The 27,943-nt window shown below is 45.0% G+C and overlaps 1 pseudogene; it reads left to right on the forward strand.

Moving 5' to 3' along the window:
• LOC121539115 lies at positions 1-27,943 on the forward strand (annotated as a pseudogene).

The raw sequence follows: 27,943 nt of genomic DNA on the forward strand, positions 1-27,943 counted from the left end.
CATATAGATGTAGTTCATATGATGTCCAGCGGGGGCAGTGTTGCTACAGTCATAGATACTGTAGCTTAGTTCATGATGACAAAGAGACAGCTGCTTTCCCCTAGAGAACATGAAATATATTCCTCTGCTGTTGAACAATACAACGATGGTCAGAGCTTTTGTTAACTTCTCCATCCTACTGCTCCTGTTGCCAGGTAAACTCATCAAGCGTTCAGAAAAAACTTACCTCAGAAAACATCTAAAGAGGACAACCTCTGTCTATTCATATATAAGGGCCTTTTTCATTGGTTTTGTTTCTTCATGTTTTTTTCTAACTTCTTGCTTGATATGTCCAGCTTCACCTCCTCACGTTTCTATCTCCTGTCTCTGACGAAGGTGTTTGGAACAGCAGCGGAATCTCCCAGACGCCTGCAGCGGTAATAATGAGGCCAAAAGAAAGCATTAGTCTCAACTGCAGCCACAACAACTCAGACATCTTCTACATGTACTGGTACAGACGACCAGCACAGAGCAGAGCCCTCACACTAGTGGGCTACCTGTACTCAGGCACAGCCAACCTAGAGGCAGACTTTACTAACCATCGCTTCAGTCTCCGAGGAAACGCAGGTAGTCGTGGAGACCTGCAGATGTCCAATCCTACCACAGAGGACTCTGGGGAGTATTTCTGTGCCACCAGCAAAGCACACTGCTCTAGATCCTCTTCCTTCCTCTACAAAAACCCCTCTCTCTGGTACACCATACGGTTCAAAGCATTTGACTAGCATACACAGTGAGAACTCACTTCATTACAAGGTGTAAATGTTTTTGATTTCCTTGGTTATTTGATGTGTTCAGGTTAACTTCTATTCACATTATGTTAAGGACCAAAGTAGGCAGTGTATCTTGTTGTGAGTTACAGGAGTTGTGATGATGTCATTTCCCTGCCAATTCCCTCTCCTCAGACATCTCAGTGTGTTTGTCACCTCAGTCATCTCTACATTCACAATTACATTTCAGTCATTTAGAGACACTATTTTCCAGAGCGACTAACCGATACAACATGATCACAGTTCTCATCTCCCTCACTGTCTCCATCGTCTGCCATACAGGTACCGTGAGGATACATTGGTGATTCTAGTCAATGTCTTGATGTATTGAAATGGAGACAGTGAGGGAGGTGAGAGCTGTGATCATGTTGTATCGGTTAGTTGCTCTGGATAAGAGCGTCTCCTAAATGACTGAAATGTAAATGTGACTTTTTTGACAATTTCTGGACAACAGTGATTCAATTGCATCTCACTTTTGACTGAAATGTTTCGTCTTCTCTACTCTTCCTCCTGTCTTCCTCTTCTCTTCTCTTCTCTTCTCTTCTCTTCTCTTCTCTTCTCTTCTCTTCTCTTCTCTTCTCTTCTCTTCTCTTCTCTCCTCTCCTCTCTCCCTCTCCTCTCCTCTCCTCTCCTCTCCTCTCCTCTCCTCTGTGTTCCAGGTGTGATACAGACAGTGGAGATCAGCCAGTGGCCCAGGTCCATCTGTAGCCAACCCAACACCTCCATGGACATGCACTGTTCTCAGGACGCAGGCTATGACTACATGTACTGGTACAGGCACCTCCCGGGAGAGGGCCCTAAACTAATGGCCTCGTTCGTAGCTGGATCAGCAAGCTATGAGGCAGAGTTTAAGTCTGGCTTCAGAGTCTGGGGAACAGAAAGCTCAGAGAGATTGAGCTCAGTAAGGCAGTGGTCTCTGACAGTACAGATGGTGCAGAGAAGGGATCAGGCAGTGTATCTGTGTGCTGCCAGTCCACACGGTGAAGCAGGGATGCTCAACTCTGTGACAATATCACATTTTGGGAGGCTGCCAATGAGGCTCTCTCTGGCACCTGACTGATGTTGCCTGGCAGGGTGTCCATCCGACAGGGGGAGGCACAGCGCAGATATTAGAACAGTTATCAAGAGGATGTGGTGATGGATAAAACTATCTCTGCTCTCTCTCTCTCTCTCTCGCTCGCTCTCTCTCTCTCTCTCTCTCTCTCTCTCTGCTTTCTCTCTCTCTCTCCATCTCTCTCTCTCTCTCTCTGCTTTCTCTCTCTCCTCTCTATCTCTCTCTCTGCTCTCTCTCTCTGCTTTCTCTCTCTCTCTCTCTCTCTGCTTTCTCTCTCTCTCTCTCCTCTCTATCTCTCTCACTCTCCATCACTCTCCTCTCTCTCTATCTCTCTCCTCTCTATCTCTCTCGCTCTCCATCTCTCTCTCTCTCTCTCTCTCTCTCTCTCTCTCCTTCTGGTCTCTCTCTCGTTCACTCTCTTTACACAAGACTGCTTTGGGAGGTAGCTGGAACTGTGTAGAAGGATGTCTCCAACAACATATGGACTCGGCTTGTTCTTCATTTTATTTCCAAGTGAGATTTTCTCAATCTAAATATGACTAAATACTATAGCTAAGTATTGTGTTGATGCATGTTAAAGTTACATGCAACTGTATCGAAAAATAGCACTCTCTCTTTCCGAGCTTTGGTGAACTCAGAATTCATTGCAATCCTCTCTCTGAACTGTGTGTTTTCCACAGGTCATGTAAAGTGTGCTGAGTTTCATCAGTCTCCCTCCCTGACAGTGAAGGAAAGAGACAGCGTGGAGGTCCACTGTAGCCATGACGACAGTAGCCTGCTGGTGATGCTATGGTACCAACAGAGACAGGCCAGTCCTGCCATGACTCTGATAGGTGATGACCCATCATGTGACTGCTGCCACCGACTTCTGGTCCTATTTATTTGTTGAGGAGAGGTGCATTTCATCCTACTGTGTACACCACGTGTATCCTGATGATAAACTTTGATTTGACAGGGTACGGTTACAGCACCACAGAGCCTAACTACGAGGGTCTGTTCAAGGAGAGGTTTCAGCTGAAGAGAGCGGACACCCTGAAGGGAACTCTGGTCATCTCCAACCTAACATTAGCAGACTCTGCTGTGTATCTCTGCGCAGCCAGTCGCACAGTGATGTGGCTAGATATTGGTCTCTCGCTTAAAAACCTGACACGCGCACACACACACGTATTCGCACACACAGCACCCACACGCTCAAGCGCAAAAAACACACACACACACACACACACACACACACACACACACACAGGAAATCCACCGCAGGCTCCAGCTTTCCATTATGGTCTTGTATCATGTATCGTGGTGTCAGGTAAAGGAAACACTTGTGGGAGGGGCAATAATGAGAGCCAAAGTGTGTACAGTAGGTCACAATGTACAGAATCCAGCACAGACCCAAGATGCATACCTGCCTGCAAAGTTGCTTTGGTTATCTTGCTCCAATTAGTTTCCTTTTTAGAAGTAAGAACTTATCTTGCTACAATTCGTTTCCTTTTTAGAAGTAAGAACTTATCTTACTACAATTAGTTTCCTTTTTAGAAGTAAGAACGTACCTCCAGTTTTTCTATAAAATTACGTATTTTCCACCATTTTTGCTCACTGGATCCTCTATTTGCCAGCTCTTTCAAGCAGTGCAGATCATTCAGTTGAAAACAATGACCTTTATAATAACGTGTGGCTGCTGATCCAACTTCTCTGAGCTTTTATTTTCTTAGACCGGCTATAGGTCCCGGAGCTTCTGCGCGCATGTGATGGATTCTCTGCGTAAATAATGCTCACTCTGCTACCGACACAGACAGGCGGTTACATTTTATTTTTTGTTCATCGTCATTGCAAACATTGGCTAAGCAGGAGGCAGACAGGCCATTCAAAGCAGTTGTGTTCTTTGTTTCAGCAACTCTCAGGCTACGATATGACAAATAGCAGTTGGTACCAGGCTCGTCCTGTCAAACTCTGGTTACCGCCTACACGCTTCGGCTGCCCAGAGGTGGAACAGCTACTCTGGCGAATTTCATTCTATCAAATCGTGTGGTACTTGCATGATCATTGAGAAGGAAAATAAAAGTTGTAGCCAATGCTACGCAGATTGTTTTGCCCCAATGCGAGGTGTAGACTCGTCCCTGCTTCTGGTACTGCAATATCCATTACAACAGACAGAGAATGTTGTAGCCTACAACCAGGGGTGAAAGTAGATTTAATTTCTTAGCGGTAATGTTACCGGACACCCAAGTCCGCGCGCCCATTTTTTTTTATACTACAAGAATTACAGGGTAGCCTACTCTGCTGACACTGACAAACAGATCAATAAAAATGATGTTGTCTGATCCATATAATAGGTCTACGAAAAGGGAAGACACAAAAATACAAAATGACGTCCATCTAACCTGGAGGAGGAAATTATTGTCCAAAAACAAACACAAGTGGCACTGACCCAATGATAAAACAGTGAATATACACATTCACCGAGGATATGGCCGATAGGGTACTAGGGGGTAACTAGCCCCCCCATAAGACACAAAAAAGCAACGTTTGGAGAAAAAAATGGTATGTGGATGCTTAAAGCGAATAAACTATCAAGGGAACTAAATGGCTACAGTTTAGTTATTTCATGAAATGTTGTTTTGAGAAAAGGGGCGTTTTTTTTAAAGTACCGGGGTAACTGCTCCCCCTCCCCATAGGGTAACTGACCGCCGGGGGGGTGCCAGTTACCCGGTAGAAGATTATGTCATAGGGTTTCACACAAGTGTGTTAAAATCCATTGAATCAGTTTTATTTAGAAATTCTTTAGTATGTAATACTTCAAAGCTAAGTCTAGTTGTCTTATTTTAATTATTTAAATACAATATGGGGGGGGGGGATGGTGTTGCACATGTTACCATTAATATCCGCACTATGAGGAGATTTGATGTAAAGTCCCTCTTTTTAATTCACCTGCACATTCATTTTATTTGTTCTTTCTTTGTTGTTCCTTTTCCAAACAATCCATTATGTGCATTTGCACTAAATATTATTTAAAAATACAACATTTTAAATCCCAGCAGACTTTAAAATGACATTCAGGAGCAAAATGTTTTCAATTGTTGTTTTAATTCATAATAAAAATATTAATTGGAATGGAATATAACTAATATAACATTAAATAACATTGGAATATAACATTAAATAACAATAACTTAACTCAGTGTAACATAGATGTGGCAACTCTCTAATGCTCTGCTATTGCACGATTCTAATTTGTACATAGGTCACAAATAAAGCTGTCCCCAGTCAAACTGGAACACAACTCATGAGTCCACCTCCTTCACTGCTCACACCTAATCCAGTCCCCACCTGTGACTGAAAACAGGGGGGGAGATGCCAACTGAAAAGCTCTCTCTTAAAAACGTAGCTAGCTATCTAGCTATATGACATAAAATGCTGTGTGAAATAGCTAAAAGGCTATTAAGTAACATTAACTGTAACGCTATCAGTCACTAGTGGACACTTTTACAACTGCAATTAAGTTACGTTATTTTTTAAATATATTTCACCTCAGATGATCTGGTAGTTAGCTTGCTAGCAGCTTATGGAAACTAGTTAGCTGGCTAGCATTTACTGTTAGTGAAGTTGCTAGCTAACAAGTTAGCATAAACTAGCGCTAACTGGGCTAGTCATTGTCTAAATGAAAGGTAGAAACACACTTATCCAACATATTACTACTTCTCTCTAAACAAGTGGATTATTTATCTTTCCTACTTGTATATTTAAAAAAAAACAATTATAGATCTTACTTTATTGGAATATTGGAATATATCTACAACTTTTTCAAAATTTCAAAAACTTAGATCAACTTACCACAAAATCTTTTTGTTGAAATATTTCCAAAAGTTGTGATGACCAAGAGCAAGAGCAGTGTCGGGGAATAAAATGGTGACATCTTGTGGACTTTATGTGACTTACAGGGGAGGGAGGGGGGGAGGGGGGGGCAGTTACCCAAGGGGGCTGGTTACCCCCTAGTACCCTATTCTCCTCTGGTGCCCATAAGATAGGCTACTCACTGTTCGCTAAAAAAAACGGAGTCATTTCATTGTCTTCTCTTTACAGCCAATAGCTGAAGTTTTGGACCATCTCCACGGCGGCCCCGTTGATGAGGATGGGGGCGTGTCCAGCCTGGTTCCTCCTGAAGTCCACAATCAGCTCCTTTGTTTTGCTGACGTTGAGGGAGAGGTTGTTTACCTGGCACCACGCCGTCAGACTGACGTTGAGGGAGATGTTGTTTACCTGGCACCACGCCGTCAGACTGACGTTGAGGGAGAGGTTGTTTACCTGGCACCACGCCGTCAGAGAGCCTTCCTCCTTCCTGTAGGCTGTTACCTGGCACCACACCGTCAGAGAGCCTTCCTCCTTCCTGTAGGCTGTTACCTGGCACCACGCCATCAGAGAGCCTACCTCCTTCCTGTAGGCTGTCTCGTCGTTGTTGGTTATCAAGCTACTGTTGTGTCGTCAGCAAACTTGATGATGGAGTTGGAACTGTGTGAGGTGCACAGGGAATACAGGAGGGGACTGAGGATGCCCCGTGTTGAGGATCAGCGTGGAGGAGGTGTTGTTGCCTACCTTCACCACCTGGGGGCGGCCCGTCAGGAAGTCCAGGACCCAGTTGCATAGGGAGGAGTTCAGTCCCAGGGCCGTGAGCTTTGTGGTCAGCTTATAGGGCACTGTGGTATTGATGGCCAAGCTATAGTCGAAGAACAGCATCCTCACTTATGCATTCCTTTTGTCCAGAGACAAGAGGGGTGGGGGGGGTGCAAGAGAGAGAGCGAAAGAGAGCAAGAGAGAGGGAGAGAGAGAGAGAGAGAGAGAGAGAGAGAGAGAGGGAGAGAGAGAGAGAGAGAGAGAGAGAGAGAGAGAGAGAGAGAGAGAGAGAGAGAGAGAGAGAGAGGGAGAGAGAGGGAGAGAGAGAGAGAGAGAGAGAGAGAGAGAGAGAGAGAGAGAGAGAGAGTGAGAGAGAGAGAGAGGGAGAGAGAGAGAGAGCGAGAGAGAGGGAGAGAGAGATAGAGAGAGAGAGAGAGAGAGAGAGAGAGAGAGAGAGAGAGAGGGAGAGAGAGAGAGAGAGAGAGAGAGAGAGAGAGAGAGAGAGAGAGAGAGAGAGAGAGAGAGAGAGAGAGAGAGAGAGAGAGAGAGAGATTTCGTGTACAACGAAAAACACCAAATAATGCATGCAGAGCAGAATTAGGCCAATACCCACTAATTATCAAAATCCAGAAAAGAGCCGTTAAATTCTATGACCACTTAAAAGGGAAGCGATTCCCAAACCTCCCATAACAAAGCCATCACCTACAGAGAGATGAACTTGGAGAAGAGTCCCTAAGTAAGCTGGTCCTGGGGCTCTGTTCACAAACACAAACAGACCCCACACAGCCCCAGGACAACAACAACAACAACAACATAATTAGACCCAACCAAATCATGAGAAAACAAAAAGAGAATTACTTGACACATTGGAAAGAACAAACAAAAAAACTGAGCAAACTAGAATGCTATTTGGCCCTAAACAGAGAGTACACAGTGGCAGAATACCTGACCACTGTGACTGACCCAAACTTAAGGAAAGCTTTGACTATGTATAGACTCAGTGAGCATAGCCTTGCTATTGAGAAAGGCCGCCGTAGGCAGACATGGCTCTCAAGAGAAGACAGGCTATGTGCACACCGCCCACAAAATAAGGTGGAAACTGAGCTGCACTTCCTAACCTCCTGCCAAATGTATGACCAAATTAGAGACACATATTTCCCTCAGATTACAGCGATCCACAAAAGGATTCAAAAACAAACCCAATTTTGATAAACACCCATATCTACTGGGTGAAAAACCACAGTGTGCCATCACAGCTGCAAGATTTGTGACCTGTTGCCACAAGAAAAGGGCAACCAGTGAAGAACAAACACCATTGTAAATACAACCCATATTTATGTTTATTTATTTTCCCATTTGTACTTTAACTATTTGCACATCGTTACAACACTGTATATACAGTGGGGGGGAAAAGTATTTAGTCAGCCACCAATTGTGCAAGTTCTCCCACTTAAAAAGATGAGAGAGGCCTGTAATTTTCATCATAGGTACACGTCAACTATGACAGACAAATTGAGAAAAAAAATCCAGAAAATCACATTGTAGGATTTTTAATGAATTTATTTGCAAATTATGGTGGAAAATAAGTATTTGGTCACCTACAAACAAGCAAGATTTCTGGCTCTCACAGACCTGTAACTTCTTCTTTAAGAGGCTCCTCTGTCCTCCACTCGTTGCCTGTATTAATGGCACCTGTTTGAACTTGTTATCAGTATAAAAGACACCTGTCCACAACCTCAAACAGTCACACTCCAAACTCCACTATGGCCAAGACCAAAGAGCTGTCAAAGGACACCAGAAACAAAATTGTAGACCTGCACCAGGCTGGGAAGACTGAATCTGCAATAGGTAAGCAGCTTGGTTTGAAGAAATCAACTGTGGGAGCAATTATTAGGAAATGGAAGACATACAAGACCACTGATAATCTCCCTCGATCTGGGGCTCCACCCAAGATCTCACCCCGTGGGGTCAAAATGATCACAAAAATGGTGAGCAAAATCCCAGAACCACACGGGGGACCTAGTGAATGACCTGCAGAGAGCTGGGACCAAAGTAACAAAGCCTACCATCAGTAACACACTCGCCGCCAGGGACTCAAATCCTGCAGTGCGAGACGTGTCCCCCTGCTTAAGCCAGTACATGTCCAGGCCCGTCTGAAGTTTGCTAGAGTGCATTTGGATGATCCAGAAGAGGATTGGGAGAATGTCATATGGTCAGATGAAACCAAAATATAACTTTTTGGTAAAAACTCAACTCGTCGTGTTTGGAGGACAAAGAATGCTGAGTTGCATCCAAAGAACACCATACCTACTGTGAAGCATGGGGGTGGAAACATCATGCTTTGGGGCTGTTTTTCTGCAAAGGGACCAGGACGACTGATCCGTGTAAAGGAATTCTAATTTTGTCTGTCATAGTTGACGTGTACCTATGATGAAAATTACAGGCCTCTCTCATCTTTTTAAGTGGGAGAACTTGCACAATTGGTGGCTGACTAAATAATTTTTTTCCCCCACTGTAGACATAATATGACATTTGAAATGTCTTTATTCTTTTGGAACTTCTGAGTGTAATGTTTACTGTTAATATTTATTGTTTATTTCACTTTTGTTTACTATCTACTTCACCTGCTTTGGCAATGTTAACATACCAATGCCAATAAAGCCCTTAAATAGAATTGAACAAATTGAATTTAATTGAATTGAGAGAGAGAGAGAGAGAGAGAGAGAGAGAGAGAGAGAGAGAGAGAGAGAGAGAGAGAGAGAGACAGAGAGAGAGACAGAGAGAGAGACAGAGAGAGAGTAGTTGGCGTGTCCATTCACAATTCTCTCATCTTAATATGAAGTAGTATTGTGTATTAGTATTGTTTATCCTGACCACCAGTAAGAACTGTATTCAACCTGTAAGACATGAAGTCATCATCAGTACTAGAATTATAACTCTGTTTAATTAATTATGACATTTGAACAGTTAGAGTCCTCTCTACTGACTAGGGAAGAGGAGATGGAGAGGGGGGCTGAACAGTTAGAGTCCTCTCTACTGACTAGGGAAGAGGAGATGGAGAGGGGGGCTGAACAGTTAGAGTCCTCTCTACTGACTAGGGAAGAGGAGATGGAGAGGGGGGCTGAACAGTTAGAGTCCTCTCTACTGACTAGGGAAGAGGAGATGGAGAGGGGGGGCTGAACAGTTAGAGTCCTCTCTACTGACTAGGGAAGAGGAGATGGAGAGGGGGGCTGAACAGTTAGAGTCCTCTCTACTGACTAGGGAAGAGGAGATGGAGAGGGGGGCTGAACAGTTAGAGTCCTCTCTACTGACTAGGGAAGAGGAGATGGAGAGGGGGGGCTGAACAGTTAGAGTCCTCTCTACTGACTAGGGAAGAGGAGATGGAGAGGGGGGGCTGAACAGTTAGAGTCCTCTCTACTGACTAGGGAAGAGGAGATGGAGAGGGGGGGCTGAACAGTTAGAGTCCTCTCTACTGACTAGGGAAGAGGAGATGGAGATGGGGGGATGAACAGTTAGAGTCCTCTACTGACTAGGGAAGAGGAGATGGAGAGGGGGGTGAACAGTTAGAGTCCTCTCTACTGACTAGGAAGAGGAGATGGAGAGGGGGGCTGAACAGTTAGAGTCCTCTCTACTGACTAGGGAAGAGGAGATGGAGAGGGGGGGTGAACAGTTAGAGTCCTCTCTACTGACTAGGAAGAGGAGATGGAGAGGGGAGGGGAGCTGAACAGTTAGAGTCCTCTCTACTGACTAGGGAAGAGGAGATGGAGAGGGGGGCTGAACAGTTAGAGTCCTCTCTACTGACTAGGGAAGAGGAGATGGAGAGGGGGCTGAACAGTTAGAGTCCTCTCTACTGACTAGGGAAGAGGAGATGGAGAGGGGGGGGGGCTGAACAGTTAGAGTCCTCTCTACTGACTAGGGAAGAGGAGATGGAGAGGGGGGCTGAACAGTTAGAGTCCTCTCTACTGACTAGGGAAGAGGAGATGGAGAGGGGGGGTGAACAGTTAGAGTCCTCTCTACTGACTAGGAAGAGGAGATGGAGAGGGGGGCTGAACAGTTAGAGTCCTCTCTACTGACTAGGGAAGAGGAGATGGAGGAGGGGGGGGCTGAACAGTTAGAGTCCTCTCTACTGACTAGGAAGAGGAGATGGAGAGGGGGGCTGAACAGTTAGAGTCCTCTCTACTGACTAGGGAAGAGGAGATGGAGAGGGGGGGCTGAACAGTTAGAGTCCTCTCTACTGACTAGGGAAGAGGAGATGGAGAGGGGGGCTGAACAGTTAGAGTCCTCTCTACTGACTAGGGAAGAGGAGATGGAGAGGGAGGGGGCTGAACAGTTAGAGTCCTCTCTCTACTGACTAGGGAAGAGGAGATGGAGAGGGGGGCTGAACAGTTAGGAGTCCTCTCTACTGACTAGGGAAGAGGAGATGGAGAGGGGGGGGCTGAACAGTTAGAGTCCTCTCTACTGACTAGGGAAGAGGAGATGGAGAGGGGGGGCTGAACAGTTAGAGTCCTCTCTACTGACTAGGGAAGAGGAGATGGAGGGAGGGGGGGCTGAACAGTTAGAGTCCTCTCTACTGACTAGGGAAGAGGAGATGGAGAGGGGGGGGCTGAACAGTTAGGAGTCCTCTCTACTGACTAGGAAGAGGGAGATGGAGAGGGGGGGCTGAACAGTTAGAGTCCTCTCTACTGACTAGGGAAGAGGAGATGGAGAGGGGGGGCTGAACAGTTAGAGTCTCTCTACTGACTAGGGAAGAGGAGATGGAGAGGGGGGGCTGAACAGTTAGAGTCCTCTCTACTGACTAGGGAAGAGGAGATGGAGAGGGGGGGCTGAACAGTTAGAGTCCTCTCTACTGACTAGGGAAGAGGAGATGGAGATGGAGAGGGGGGGCTGAACAGTTAGAGTCCTCTCTACTGACTAGGGAAGAGGAGATGGAGAGGGGGGGCTGAACAGTTAGAGTCCCTCTCTACTGACTAGGGAAGAGGAGATGGAGAGGGAGGGGGGCTGAACAGTTAGAGTCCTCTCTACTGACTAGGGAAGAGGAGATGGAGAGGGGGGGGCTGAACAGTTAGAGTCCTCTCTACTGACTAGGGGGAAGAGGAGATGGAGAGGGGGGGGCTGAACAGTTAGAGTCCTCTCTACTGACTAGGGAAGAGGAGATGGAGAGGGGGGCTGAACAGTTAGAGTCCTCTCTACTGACTAGGAAGAGGAGATGGAGAGGGGGGCTGAACAGTTAGAGTCCTCTCTACTGACTAGGGAAGAGGAGATGGAGAGGGGGGCTGAACAGTTAGAGTCCTCTCTACTGACTAGGGAAGAGGAGATGGAGAGGGGGGCTGAACAGTTAGAGTCCTCTCTACTGACTAGGGAAGAGGAGATGGAGAGGGGAGGGGGGCTGAACAGTTAGAGTCCTCTCTACTGACTAGGGAAGAGGAGATGGAGAGGGGGGGGCTGAACAGTTAGAGTCCTCTCTACTGACTAGGGAAGAGGAGATGGAGGGGGGGCTGAACAGTTAGAGTCCTCTCTACTGACTAGGGAAGAGGAGATGGAGAGGGGGGCTGAACAGTTAGAGTCCTCTCTACTGACTAGGGGAAGAGGAGATGGAGAGGGGGGGGCTGAACAGTTAGAGTCCTCTCTACTGACTAGGGAAGAGGAGATGGAGAGGGGGGGCTGAACAGTTAGAGTCCTCTCTACTGACTAGGAAGAGGAGATGGAGAGGGGGTGAACAGTTAGAGTCCTCTCTACTGACTAGGAAGAGGAGATGGAGAGGGGGGGCTGAACAGTTAGAGTCCTCTCTACTGACTAGGGAAGAGGAGATGGAGAGGGGGGGCTGAACAGTTAGAGTCCTCTCTACTGACTAGGGAAGAGGAGATGGAGAGGGGGGGCTGAACAGTTAGAGTCCTCTCTACTGACTAGGGAAGAGGAGATGGAGAGGGGGGCTGAACAGTTAGAGTCCTCTCTACTGACTAGGGAAGAGGAGATGGAGAGGGGGGCTGAACAGTTAGAGTCCTCTCTACTGACTAGGAAGAGGAGATGGAGAGGGGGGCTGAACAGTTAGAGTCCTCTCTACTGACTAGGGAAGAGGAGATGGAGAGGGGGGCTGAACAGTTAGGAGTCCCTCTCTACTGACTAGGGAAGAGGAGATGGAGAGGGGGGGCTGAACAGTTAGAGTCCTCTCTACTGACTAGGGAAGAGGAGATGGAGAGGGGGGGGGCTGAACAGTTAGAGTCCTCTCTACTGACTAGGGAAGAGGAGATGGAGGGGGGGGGGCTGAACAGTTAGAGTCCTCTCTACTGACTAGGGAAGAGGAGATGGGGGGGCTGAACAGTTAGAGTCCTCTATACTGACTAGGGAAGAGGAGATGGAGAGGGGGCTGAACAGTTAGAGTCCTCTATACTGACTAGGGAAGAGGAGATGGAGAGGGGGGGTGAACAGTTAGAGTCCTCTACTGACTAGGGAAGAGGAGATGGAGATGGGGGGGCTGAACAGTTAGAGTCCTCTCTACTGACTAGGGAAGAGGAGATGGAGAGGGGGCTGAACAGTTAGAGTCCCTCTCTACTGACTAGGGAAGAGGAGATGGAGAGGGGGGGCTGAACAGTTAGAGTCCCCTCTCTACTGACTAGGGAAGAGGAGATGGAGAGGGGGGCTGAACAGTTAGAGTCCTCTCTACTGACTAGGAAGAGGAGATGGAGAGGGGGGGTGAACAGTTAGAGTCCTCTCTACTGACTAGGGAAGAGGAGATGGAGAGGGGAGGGGGCTGAACAGTTAGAGTCCTCTCTACTGACTAGGGAAGAGGAGATGGAGAGGGGGGCTGAACAGTTAGAGTCCTCTCTACTGACTAGGGAAGAGGAGATGGAGAAGGGGGCTGAACAGTTAGAGTCCTCTCTACTGACTAGGGAAGAGGAGAGATGGAGAGGGGGGGCTGAAACAGTTAGAGTCCTCTCTCTACTGACTAGGGAAGAGGAGATGGAGGGGGGCTGAACAGTTAGAGTCCTCTCTACTGACTAGGGAAGAGGAGATGGAGAGGGGGGCTGAACAGTTAGAGTCCTCTCTACTGACTAGGAAGAGGAGATGGAGAGGGGGGCTGAACAGTTAGAGTCCTCTCTACTGACTAGGGAAGAGGAGATGGAGAGGGGGGCTGAACAGTTAGAGTCCTCTCTACTGACTAGGGAAGAGGAGATGGAGAGGGGGGCTGAACAGTTAGAGTCCTCTCTACTGACTAGGGAAGAGGAGATGGAGAGGGGGCTGAACAGTTAGAGTCCTCTCTACTGACTAGGGAAGAGGAGATGGAGATGGAGAGGGGGGGCTGAACAGTTAGAGTCCTCTCTACTGACTAGGGAAGAGGAGATGGAGAGGGGGGGGGTGAACAGTTAGAGTCCTCTCTACTGACTAGGGAAGAGGAGATGGAGAGGGGGGGGGGGGCTGAACAGTTAGAGTCCTCTCTACTGACTAGGAAGAGGAGATGGAGAGGGGGGCTGAACAGTTAGAGTCCTCTCTACTGACTAGGGAAGAGGAGATGGAGAGGGGGGGGCTGAACAGTTAGAGTCCTCTCTACTGACTAGGGGAAGAGGAGATGGAGAGGGGGGGCTGAACAGTTAGAGTCCCTCTCTACCTGACTAGGGGAAGAGGAGATGGAGGGGGGGGCTGAACAGTTAGAGTCCTCTCTACTGACTAGGAAGAGGAGATGAGAGAGGGGGCTGAACAGTTAGAGTCCTCTCTACTGACTAGGAAGAGGAGATGGAGAGGGGGGTGAACAGTTAGAGTCCTCTCTACTGACTAGGGAAGAGGAGATGGAGAGGGAGGGGGCTGAACAGTTAGAGTCCTCTCTACTGACTAGGGAAGAGGAGATGGAGAGGGGGCTGAACAGTTAGAGTCCTCTCTACTGACTAGGGAAGAGGAGATGGAGGGGGCTGAACAGTTAGACTCCTCTCTACTGACTAGGGGAAGAGGAGATGGAGAGGGGGCTGAACAGTTAGAGTCCTCTCTACTGACTAGGGAAGAGGAGATGGAGAGGGGGGGGGTGAACAGTTAGAGTCCTCTCTACTGACTAGGGAAGAGGAGATGGAGAGGGAGGGGGGCTGAACAGTTAGAGTCCCTCTCTACTGACTAGGGAAGAGGAGATGGAGAGGGGGGGTGAACAGTTAGAGTCCTCTCTACTGACTAGGGAAGAGGAGGATGGAGAGGGGGGTGAACAGTTAGAGTCCTCTCTACTGACTAGGATTTGAAGTCTGGAGACTCTGCTGTGTTTTACTGTGCTGCCAGCTCAGCACACTGCTCTACAACAACCTATACGTTTACATTTACAGTTTGTCATTTAGCAGACGCTCTTCTCCAGAGCGACTTACAGTTAGTGCATCCGTCTTAAGGTAGCTAGGTGGGACAACCACATGTCACAGGCATAGAAAGTCAATTTTTCCTCAATAAAGTAGCTATCAGTACACTCTTAGAAAGGGTTCCAAAAGGGTTCTTCAGCTGTCCCAATAGGAGAACCCTTTTTTGGTTCCAGGTAGAACCCCTTTTTGGTTCCAGGTAGAACCCTTTTGGTTCCAGGTAGAACCCTTTTGGTTCCAGGTAGAACCCTTTGGTTCCAGGTAGAACCCTTTTGTTCCAGGTAACACTATTTGAGTTCCATGGAGAACCTTTTTCACAGAGGGTTCTACATGGGAAACCAAAAGTGTTCTACCTGGAACCAAGGATGGTTCTCCAAGGATTTTCTGATGGAGGGGGGGGTACTCTGCCGTCCTAGCTTCAGGGGGAAGCTGGTTCCACCATTGGGGTGCCAGGACAGAGACGAGCTTGGACTGGGCTGAGAGGGGAGCTGCCCTCCCGTAGGGGTGGGAGGGCCAAGAGACCAGAGGTGGCAGAAAGGAGTGCTCGGGTTGGGGTGTAGGGTTTGGGCATAGCCTGAAGGTAGGGAGGGGCAGTTCCTCTTGCTGCTCCGTGAGGTAAGCACCATGTTATTGTAGTGGATGTGAGCTTTGACTGAAGCCAGGGGGAGTGTGCAGAGGAGTGGGGGTGACATGAGAGAACTTGAGCAAGGTTGAAAACCAGGCGGCCTGCAGCGTTCTGGATACGTTTCAGGGGTTTGATGGCACAAGCAGCGAGCCCAGCCAACAGCGAGTTGCAGTAGTCCAGGAGACAGGAGATGACAAGTGCCTGGATTAGGACCTGCGCCGCTTCCTGTGTGAGGTAGGGTCGTACTCTACGGATGTTGTAGAGCATGAACCTGCAGGAGTGAGTCACTGTTTGATGTTTGCAGAGAACAACAGGTTGTTGTCCAGGGTCACGCAAAGGTTCTTTGCATTCTGGGAGGGCGACACTGTAGAATTGCCAACCGTGATGGAGTAGCCTTTGAGCAGGCAGGCCTTCCCCAGGAGGAAGAGCAGCTCCATCTTGTCGAGGTTGGAGCTTGAGGTGGTGGAATGACATCTAAGCTAAGATATCTGCCTGGCACACAGAGATGCGTGTCGCCACCTGGGTGTCAGAAGGGGGAAGGAGAAAAGTAGTTGAGTGTCATCCGCATAGTAATGATAGGAGACACGCATGTGAGGATATGACGGAGCGAGTGACTTGGTGTATAGAGAGAAGAGGAGAGGATCTAGAACCGAGGCCCTGGGGGGACAGCAAGTGAGAGTACGTGGTGCAGACACAGATCCTCTCCCGTCACCTGGTAGGAGCGACCTGCCAAGTAGGATGCTATCCAAGAGTGTGCAGAGCCCGAGACGCCCAGCCCTGAGAGAGGGTGGAGGAGAGGAGGATCAGCCCTGAGAGGGTGGAGAGGAGGATCTGATGGTTCACGGTGTAGAAGGATGGATAGATCTAGGAGGATGAGAACAGAGGAGAGAGAGTCAGCCCTGGCAGTGCAGAGAGACTCCATGACAGCAGAGAAGAGAGAGGAGGGTCAGCAGAGAGGGAGAGAGAGAGAGAGAGAGTGAGAGAGGAGAGAGAGAGAGGAGAGGAGGAGAGAGAGAGAGAGGAGAGAGAGAGAGAGGAGATGAAGTGTAGAATATGTGGGAAGAGTGCATATGTTGTACTCACAACTGATTTTATAAAGCAGCAGGATGTGACATCACTCCCTAGTCTATAATGTCACTTCCTGGTCCGATTGAACAGGTCTGAGGAAGAAGGGAGAGTGAAAGAGAGAGTGAAAATAGTCTGTCTGTCCTCTGATGTCTGTCAGATGAAGCGGCTACGTGTGTGACTCTGTCTCTCCTCCTCACTGCCAGTATTACAACCGTTCCTCTAACCTAACCTGCCACACAGTATATACGGCCGACATCACTCATGTTAAAAAATAGTACTTATTTTTGTGTTTATGAAGTCAGTCTGATCATTGTTCATGCACTGCTAGAAATTAGAGCAACAATTTTATTTTAATCACATTCGTTGATACTTACTGAAAAAATGTTTTATGTTCTGTTTTTTTCCTCTCAGATTTTACTTGCGGCGAATCGTTCAACAGTCTCCCTGTCATGTCTGTCTGTAGGGAAGCGAGACGAATGTCGTCACTCTACAGTGTTCTTAACATGACGACAGCAGCACACTACATGTTCTGGTACCGACAGAGAGAACAACAACATGGAGATGCTAACATATTCCCCCGGTCAAGACGTGTGGGAAAAGAACCTCCGTTTGAGAAGACCAAGTACACCATGAGCAGGCCTCAGCAAACTGACTAACCATCCTCGGAGAATGTCAACAACGTGGAGGTTGGGGACGGGGCTGTGTATTACTGTGCTTCCAGTACAGCACACTGACCTCAGAACAGATGCACTGCTGGGGTACAACAACCCCACAACCCACAGGAGGAGAGGAGGGAAGGGAGGAGCAGGGTGGTAGGGGGAGGGGGTGGGAGGGAGAGAGCAGTAGAGAGGTGGAGAGGAAGGAGGGAGGAGAGGAGGAGAGGGGAGGAGAGGGGGAGAGGAGAGGAGGGAAAAAATGGGGGTTGGAGGGAAAGAGGGGGAAATGGGAGAAGAGGTGGTTGATATCTCTGGGGGAGAGAGAGTAGTTCAGCTAGTATGGTTGATATCTCTGGGGGTAGTTCAGCTAGTATGGTTGAATATCTCTGGGGGGGTAGATTCAGCTAGTGTGGTTGATATCTCTGGGGGGTAGTTCAGCTTGAGTATGGTTGATATCTCTGGGGGAGAGTAGTTCAGCTAGCATGGTTGATATCTCTGGGGAGTAGTTCAGCTAGTGTGGTTGATATCTCTGGGTAGTTCGAAGCTAGTATGGTTGATATCTCTCGGGGGGTTCAGCTAGTGTGGTTGATATCTCTGGGGGGGTAGTTCCAGCTAGTGTGGTTGATATCTCTGGGGAGGGTAGATTCAGCTAGTGTGGTTGATATCTCTCGGGGGGTAGTTCAGCTAGTGTGGTTGATATCCTAGGGTAGTTCAGCTAGTGTGGCAATATCTCTGGGTAGTTCAGCTAGTGTGGTTGAATTCTCAGGGATGTAGTTCAGCTAGGTGTGGTTGATATCTCTGGGGGGAGTTCAGCCAGTGTGAGTTGATATCTCTGGTGGGGAGTTAGCTCAGGAGGTGGTTGATATCTCTGGGGGTAGTTCAGCTAGTGTGGTTGATATCTCGGGGGTAGTTCAGCTAGTGTGAAGTCCGATATCTCTGGGGGTAGTTCAGCTAGTGTGGTTGATCTCTGGGGGTGTATTTCAGCAGTAGTGTGGTTGATGTCTCTAAGGGGGTTAGTTCCAGCTAGTGTGGTCGATATCTCTGGGAGTGGGGTAGTTCCCAGCTAGTGTGGTGATATCTCTGGGGGTAGTTTAGCTAGTGCTGGTTGATATCTCTAAATGGGGGTAGTTCAGCTAGTGGTGGCTGATATCTCTGGGGGGTAGTTCAGCTAGTGTGGTTGATATCTCGAGTTCAGCTAGTGGTGGTTGCAATATCTCTGTGCGTAAGTCCAGCTAGTGTGGCAGATATTTCTGTGGAGTGGTTCAGCTAGTGTGGTTAATATCTCTGGGAGGTTCAGCTAGTGTGGTTGATATCACTGGGGGCAAGTAGTTCAGCTAGTGTGGTTGAATCTCCTAGGGGGTAGTTCCAGCTAGTATGGTTGATATCTCTCTGGGGGTAGTTCAGCTAGTGTGGTTGATATCTCTGGGGGAGTTCAGCTATTGTGGTTAATATCTCTGGAGGGGGGTAGTTCAGCTAGTGTGGTTGATATCTCTGGGGGGTGGGAGTTCAGCTAGTGTGGTTGATATCTCTGGGGGAAGTAGTTCAGCTAGTGTGAAAAAAGTGATATCTCTGGGGGAGTAAGTTCAGCTAGTGTGGTTGAGTATCTCTAGTGGGGAGGTTCAGCTAGTGTGGTTGATATCTCTGGGGTGTGGGAGTTCCCAGCTAGTGTGGTTGATATCTCTGGGGGGTAGTTCAGTAGTGTGGTTAATATTCTGGGGTGGGGGGAAGTTAAGTGTGGTTGATATCTCGGGGGAAAGAGGGGATGATATTGGGGTAGTTAACCAGGGTGGTTGATAGCTTGGGTGGGAGGTAGTCTCAGCTAGTGTGGTTGATATCTGGGGGGTAGTTAGCTAGGATGTGGCTATTGAGGATCTGGGGGAGAGTTCAGCTAGGTGGCTGGATATTGGGGGGTAGTCTCAGCTAGGTGGTTGAATTGGGGGTGGGTAGTTTAGCTGTGTGGGTGGATATTTAGGGGGAGATTCAGCTAGTGAGGTTGATATCTGGGGGTAGTTCAGTCAGTATGGCTGGATATTCTGGGTGGAGGTAGCTCAGCTAGTGGGGGGATATTGGGGGGGTAGTTCAGCTAGCGTGGTTGATATCTCTATAATAGGTGATATTCTGAGTGGGGGGGTCTAGTTGTGGTGGTTGAATATCTCTAATTTGAAGGTGTTTTGTTTTATAACCTTACATTAAACCATCCTTTAGTTATTGTTTTGGCATCGGAGGTAACTGATCCTATGAGGTAGGAGAGTACAGGTGACAACCAAATGTACAGCAGAGTCTGAGTCCCTCTTACTTGATCAAGGTACAGTTTGTGATATATATAATAAACAGTATATGGGTGTTTCTTGACTGTCTGCCTGTCATCCAGGTGTCCCGGTATGTGAAAGGCTACCCTTGTATCAAATGAGACCTAGTATTAAAAAGGAGAAGTAGAAAGAGATGATATGACACTGACTCGGAGGAAAGTTGGATTACACATAAATCAATCCAGAAGTCTAAACTCTCCTGGGATTAATAAATCATGACTTTGAGATATGAGATTCAAAAAATAGAGAATACATTTAAGATTCCTAAAACATATTAATCCCTGATTTATGTTACATCTTTCTTGGGTTTTTTTTTATTACAAACAAAATGGAAAACAATATAATGAAAATTAACACAGCAGATATGATCAAATGGGAAATTACAATCAACGTTAGATGGTACTTGCAAGTTTAGAGACCGGGAGTTGACAGCCATGCTTTGTGGCAGACAGTTACTGTCACATGATGCTGAATGGAAGGGGGGAGAAGGGCTGTCAGGCAAAAGGGAGGGGGATCTTAGAGACTTAGAGAGGCGCAACTCGCATTTTAGGAGGAAACAGAAACAAAAACATTACTGTCCCCCTCCTTCCTCCCTCACTTCCCCCTGCTGCTTTTTCTTAGTGGGAATAAAAAGTAGTTGGAATATTGATAACTCCAGTAACCCCCCATACCAACACACTCGAAAGACAGATACTGAGAAGGGAGAGATGGGTAGAGAGATATAGAGAGAGAGAGAAGGTGGGGGAAGGAGTCAAAAAATAAGGAGAGAATGAGTGTTTTTGTGTGATGCTCTAACACTGTGGGGACAGGGGGCCAATGGGTGAATATAATAGAGAGCAGAAAAAATCCCCATTCACTTCCATACAAAATTCATTACTTCTGTAAAAAAAACCATTCACTTCTGTTCAAAAACCTCCTCATTCACTGAAAAAACCCTCCCTTCCATTCTCACTGTAAAAACCCCCATTCACTTATACAAAAAACCTCTCCATTCACTTCCGTAAAAAAACCCCCCATCACTTCCAAAAAACCTCCTCACATTCACTTCCATACAAAAACATTGTCCATTACTTCCATACAAAAACCTCCACCCAATCACTTCATAAAAAAATTATCCTCCCATTACTAAAAAACCATTCAATTATATAAAAAACCTCATAACATTCTACATCATGCAAAAACCCCCATTCACTTCAATAAAAAATCAATCATAAAAAAGCTCATTGACTTCATATAAAACCTCCTCCCATTCACAACCATACAAAAACTCCACCATTCACTCGTAAAAAATCCCTCATTCACTTGTGTTCAAAAACCCCCTCCCATTCACTTCCATACAAAACATCCTCCAATTGACTTAACTACAAAAACCCCCTCCCATTAACATCCATAGAAACCCCCCTACCATTCACTTCATGCAAAAACTCATTTAAACCAATCCAAAAACCTCCTCCATTCACTATCATACAAAAAGCTCCCTCCATTCACTTCCATAAACCCATTCACTTCATACAAAAAAACAAATCATTCAATTCCACACAACAAACCTCCCATTCACTGCCATACAAAAAGTTCCTCTCAACCCTACTCTCCGGATAAAAACCTACCGCCATTCACTTCTGTACAAAAACCTTCAACCATTCACTTCAATACAAAACCCCCTCCCATTCACTTCCACAACAAAACCTCTCCCATTCACTTCATACAAAAACCTATCATTCACTTACACATAAAAACCTCCACCCAATTAATACTTCCATACAAAATTATCCTCCCATTTACTACATAAAACCTCCTCCCCATTCACTTCCGTGCAAAAACATCCCATTCAATTCCACAATAAACTCCTCCCATTCACTTTCAAACAAAAACCTCCACCCATTCACTTCAATATAAAACTTCTCCCATTCACTTCCACATAAAATCCCCCTCCCATTCACTCTCCATACAAAAACCCCATTCACTGAAAACTCCTCATTCACCATGCAAAAAAACTCCTGCCATTCACTTCTGTACATAAATATCCTCCTATTCACTTCCTATACAAAAATCCCCCTCCCATTCACTTCCGAACAAAAACCGGTTCCCATTGATTTCATACAAAAACTCCCCTCCCATGATTCGTAATACTTCCAGAAATATAATTACTTCCGCATAAAAACATCCCGCCACCACTTCGGTGCAAAAACCCCCCTGCCATTCACTTCTGTACCAAAAAATCCCCTCCTATACACTTCAAAAAAACCTCATTACTTCTGTACAAAAATCAGCCTCCCATTCACTTCCCGTACAAAAACCTAATCCCATTCACTTAAATACAACTCCACCCAATCACTTCCATACAAAAATTCCTCTACCATTTCCCTTCCATACAAAAAACCTTCACCCATTCACTTCCATGCAAAAACCTCCCATTCAATTCCATACATTAAACCCCCTCCCATTAATTCCATACAAAAACCCCCCCCCCATTCACTTCCATAAAAAAGCCTATCACTAAACCTATATTTATAAAAAACATTTTCCCATTGACTTTCGTACAAAAACTCCTCCCATTCACTTCCATATAAAAATCTCATCACATTCACTTCGTACAAAAACATCCTGCCATTCACGTCCGTGCAAAAACCCCCCTCATTCACTTCTAATACAAAACTCCTCTCACATTCACTTCAGAAAATAAACCAAGTTCTCATCACTTCCGTACAAAACATATTAGACAGCAACTCCTCCATTATTACAAAATCCTTCCAACCATCCATACAAAAACCTCCTCCCATCTTACCTCCCATGCATAAACCTCCACCCATTCACTTCCATGCAAAAACATCCCATTCACTTCCATACAAAAACCTCCTCCATTCACTTCCCATAAGAAAATCTCATCACATTCACTTCCGTACAAAACATCCTACATTCACATCCGTGCAAAAGCATTCACTTCTGTACAAAAACCCCCCCCTATCTACCTCCATATAAAAACTCCTTCATTCACTTAAAACAATTCATTCACTTCCACACAAAAACTTCCTCCCATTCACTTACATACAAAAACCTCCTCCCATTCACTTAAATACAAAACCCCCCCTCCCATTCACATGCAAAACCTCCTCCCATTCTCTTCCATACAAAAACCCTCCCATTCACTTCCATACAAAAACTTCATCATTCACTTCCATACAAAAAACCTTGTCCCATTCACTTTCATACAAAACCTCCTCCCATTCACTTCCATACAAAAACCTCCTCCATTCACTTCCGTACATAAATCTCTTCCCATTCACTTACATACAGAACATCCCCCTATTTACCTACACAGAACATCCTCCCATTCACTTGGCTGGCTACAGAACATCCTCCCATTCAACCATACAGAACATCCTCCCATTCACTCCATACAGAAATATTCCATTCACTTACACATAAACATTGATTTCTGTAAATAAAACTTCTCCCATTCACTTCCATACAGAACATCCTCCCATTCTATACAGAACATCCTCCCATTCACTTCCATACAGAACATCCTCCCATTCACTTCCATACAGAACATCCTCCCATTCACTTTCATACAGAATATCCCTCCCATCTACTCAAACAGAACATCCTCCCATTCACTTTCACATAAAAACCCCCCCCTCAAACACTTCTGTACAAAAACTCTCCTCCCATTCACTTCACACAAAAACATACCATTCACTTCCATACAAAACCTCCTCCCATTTATTACACACAAAACCTCCCATTCATTTTCATACAAAACCTCCTCCCATTCACTTTCCATACAAAAACTTCCCCCATTCACTTCCATACAAAAACAACTTCCCATTCAACCATGCAAAATCTCCTTCCATTCACTTTCAAAACAAAACCTCACTCCATTCACTTCAATACAAAAATATCTCCCAATTACTTCCATACAAAAACCCCCCTCCATTAATTTTGACCAAAAACCTCCTCCCATTCACTTCCATTCAGGAGAGGGCTAGAGCTCCATTCACACACATTGAGGAGACTACAAGGAGCCTGGAGAGATAATGTTGAAGAGCTCAATAATATGAACAGGATTTTCATATTCCCTAGAGGGTGAAACAAAGATATTGAGTATTATGTTTTGTATTTTGAGTATTTTGTTATATTCCCGAGGGTAAATGACAAAGATATCTGAGGTAATGGAATAGAGAGTAGCGATGGGACACTGGAAGTGTGGCCTACTTTGGGAAATGGAACAAAGCTCACTGTTTTTTTAGGTAAGTCTCACTTCTTAAAGATTCATAATATATAAATATGTAACCCTGAAGACGCTTGCCAATAAGAGGATCATAAAATGTCTGTGGTCAAGCTGAACTAAAGGGTTGTTGTAAACACGTGACTTCCAACCCAACCTGCCTTCTTTGGCAATGGAACCAAACTCACTGTTTTAGGTAAATATTTGTTTCTTATCATGTAATTGATGATTTTTAACATTATTTATTTACAAAAACATGGATGATTGACAAAAAAGCAAGTATTACTAAAGTATTTCTTGATGCCAGTGCATAGAACAAGGCAGTAGTGTTTGGGATAATTACTGCTCAGTATGTCTTCGCTGTGACAACTATGATCCCATGTTTGAGGAACCAAAACTGACTGTTCTGGGTAAGGACATGATAGAACTAATGGGTTTATTTGTGGTTAGTAGTATAGGGCAGATGTGAGGATTTAGTTATTGTGGATTTAGTACATTAGGTTAGTTGCACACTAGTGTTACTCCACTCAATGCGTTTTGATGTTAAGCTCTGTGCATCAGTGTCAACTATGGAGGCATATTTTGACCAGGCACCAAATTATGTAAGTAATCCATGCATATATGTTTGACCTATGTGTGGTTTGAGTTAGACAACATACTTGTGAGAAGAGAGTTAATATGTATTAATTATAGTACCCTATATGTGTTCTAAACTGGTAAGAACATGGTGTTAGTATTAGAGAATAGAATATCAAAGGTATGATTGGGATGAAAAAGTATATTAGAGATATATCTGTATTAGGAGCAGTGCTCCACTGTGCTGGTGGTGCCGCCAGGCTTATGGAGGAACCAGGTTAACGGTTCTAGGCAAATGACACCAAAAAAGTGCAGTAATCTATGTGTTTATGATGTATGTGGTTGTATAGAATTTTAGAGAAATGTATGTAACAGAACGACTGTGTAGTGTCTTTGAATGTCCTCCCCATTTCGTGAACAAGCATAAAGGTTGAGTAAACCACTGTGCTGGTGGTGGCTGCTGGTGGGGGCTTACTTCATGTGGAGGAACCAGGTTAACGGTTTAGGTGAGAAATTAATCAAAATAAAATCAGCAGTTCACACCTGATTGGGATTAATAATACATGTGATTTGTGCACCTTTAAATCTCATGATTAGAATCTGTAGGTTACAGTGTTTAGTTGATCTTATGTGGCATGAAATGTGTCCTAATGACTGCTGTAGGTGGAAAGCAATATTTCATTAGAAAGAGTAAAATAATGTATTTAAGCTATGATTTAGATGTGATACCTGTATCTGAGTTACTGTGAAGAGTATTTGAATGTCCTTGTAACAGAGTAACAAAGGTTGAGAAAGTCCAGAGTCCTAGTCAGAGCTGGACATTTTATGATACAGCCTCGTCGCTCTGTGTTCATACCGGAAGCATACTTTGAGCAAAGAACAAACCTCACCGTTTGGGTAAGAAAATTATACCGAATGTTAGTACAAATGTACATAAGGGAATAGCATGGACAAAACGTGAAAATATTCTGCAACATAAAACCAATAATTTTATATACATCTTAATCAGTTTAGTTTTTTTAACTAAGAGAGAACATTTTAATGTAACTGGATGGCAGTAAAGCATCAGTTATGTGTTCCCTAACATGGTATTGAGGTATAAAGGGGTCTGGCCATGCCCAGACCCAGTCTTACAGATCCCATGGTTCAAAGCACAGCTCTGTTAGGAGCAGTTGGGGCGTCACACAGGCTTACTATGGCAATAGAACAAGACGGAACAGTCTAAGGTACAACAAGATAACTCGCTGTAAGACATGCGAAAATGATCGAGGAAGTCTAGAGTAAAAACAAACAAAATATAATGATTGACTGTGTCATGAAATGTATATAGTATGTATAAGCATGAAGTAGAGGCCTATGCATTGTTGTTCACTAGTTTACTCCAACTAGGAGGATGGTGGGGTTGGTGCTAATAAAGGGAAATATATATATTTTTAAAGGATATGTAATAGATATATATATATATATATATATATATATATATATATATATATATATATATATATATATATGTAGATAAAAAACATATGGGGATTGAAAGTGATGACAATTACATTGATGGAAGTTAAATCATCTACAATATTAAAGCTGATCTACCTCCTAAAGAAGAAATAAAAAAACATTAAGGAAAGGCAAAAAACAACAGTCTAAGGAAAGGCAAAAAAACAACAGTTAAGGTAAGGCAAAAAACAACAGTTAAGGTAAGGAAAAAACATTAAGGTAAGGCAAAAAACACATTAAGGTAAGAATTAGTAAGGAATAAAAACAACAGTCTAAGGAAAGGCAAAAACAACAGTTAAGGTAAGGCAAAAACAACAGCCTAAGGTAAGGCAAACAACAGTCTAAGGTAAGGCAAAAAAACAACAGTTAAGGTAAGGCAAAAACAACAGTTAAGGTAAGGCAAAAAACAACAGTCTAAGGTAAGGCAATAAAAACAACAGTTAAGGTAAGGCAAAAAACAACAGTTAAGGAAAGGAAAACACATTAAGGTAAGGCAAAAAACAACAGTTAAGGTAAGGCAATAAAAAACAACGATGATGATTTGATCTGATGCTGTAGGTGTATTTATCTGTGATGTAGAAATGTTTCATAGAATAGCACCAAAACCATGTAACAGCAGCACATTAGGTGTGTCTTTAGCCAGACTTGCCAGGAGTGGTGACAGGAGGATCTTTCTGAGGCCGAGTACCAGCGCTAACTACAAACCAGGCATTCCTCAGCAGCGGCACCAAACTCACACTTCTGGCTGAGAAACCTGACGATTAAATGCATAGACGCTTATAGATGTACGCATAGAGATGTTCTGTTCATGACAGAGACTTTGGCTTATTTCTAAACACGTGTGAACCATAAATTTGATAGATACGTGTAAAAGAATGTTGAAAAACTTCCCGAGACGTTGGTTTGCATGAATCTATATGGTGTTAATCAGTTTGAAGAAACCATTTAATAGTTCACCAAGGAAAGTAGTAGAACTGTGGCAGAACTGGGTGTGATCAGAGCCTGTCGTGTATGCTGTTTCTGTGGAACACGGATAAGGCAGAGTTTGGTCAGAACCAGACTCACTGTTCAGTAGGAGATTGCTCTTAAAGTATTTATAACAATATTGAAATCATTTGTAATAATGGATTGAATTCTAGTTGATCGCGGTACATTAGTTGAGCGTGCAAACATTAGAGGGGGAAAATATATAGTTGTTAGTCCGTGTGGAATAGAGTTGTAACTGAGGAAGTGAGTTCAGAAGCTCTGTCGCATACATAAACATGCTTTGAAATACAGTATTACCCCCCTTTGCTACAAAGACAAACTACAGCAAATACAGTATTAACCCCTTTGAAATACAGTACTTGCTAGCTAGCACCAGCCTGGTTTTCTGTCCAGAGTATGGTGTGCTCTGCAGGGTATGTCGGAGAGGGAATCAACCACATTGGGTAAGGATAGTAAGAGTGCTATAAAAATACTGTGATAATCACATGTTACAGTATTTTCATGTTCTACGGTTTGACAATGCCTTTGGGCAGGGGTCACAAAGTGGTTACTCTGAGCTGCTGAATGAAATGCTGTGTTGTTATGTGCTTGTCTGGGACAGTAACTTGTGGTTCATGTTGCCTTGACGTTATGTCAAGAATGAGAAAGACGGGATCAGTTTATAGAAGGAGAAAGACAGGACCAGTTTATAGAAGGAGAAAGACAGGACCAGTTTATGGTAGGAGAAAGACAGGACCAGTTTATAGAAGGACAAAGACAGAGCCTCAGTTTATAGAAGGAGAAAGACAGGACTAGCTTATAGAAGGAGAAAGACAGGACCAGTTTATAGAAGGAGAAAGACAGGACCAGTTTATAGAAGGAGAAAGACAGGACCAGTTTATAGAAGGAGAAAGACAGGACCAGTTTATAGAAGGAGAAAGACAGGACCAGTTTATAGGGAAGGAGAAAGACAGGACCATTTTATAGAAGGAGAAAGACAGGACCAATTTTATAGGTGGATTTATGTATGGTTCAGGTGTGATGTCAACAACCAACAGAGCCATTGATTGATTGTTAAAGGTTAAACATTCCTCCTGCAGACCCAAACATCGGCGTCAAAGAACCTACAGTGAAAGTCCTTCCACCCTCCACGAAGGAGTGTGAGGCTAGAAACAAGAAGAAGAAGAAGACTTCTGGTGTGTGTGGCCACCGAATTCTACTCGACTCAT

This window comes from Coregonus clupeaformis, unplaced genomic scaffold, assembly GCF_020615455.1.
Source record: "Coregonus clupeaformis isolate EN_2021a unplaced genomic scaffold, ASM2061545v1 scaf0863, whole genome shotgun sequence".
In the NCBI taxonomy this organism is placed as follows: Eukaryota; Metazoa; Chordata; class Actinopteri; order Salmoniformes; family Salmonidae; genus Coregonus; species Coregonus clupeaformis.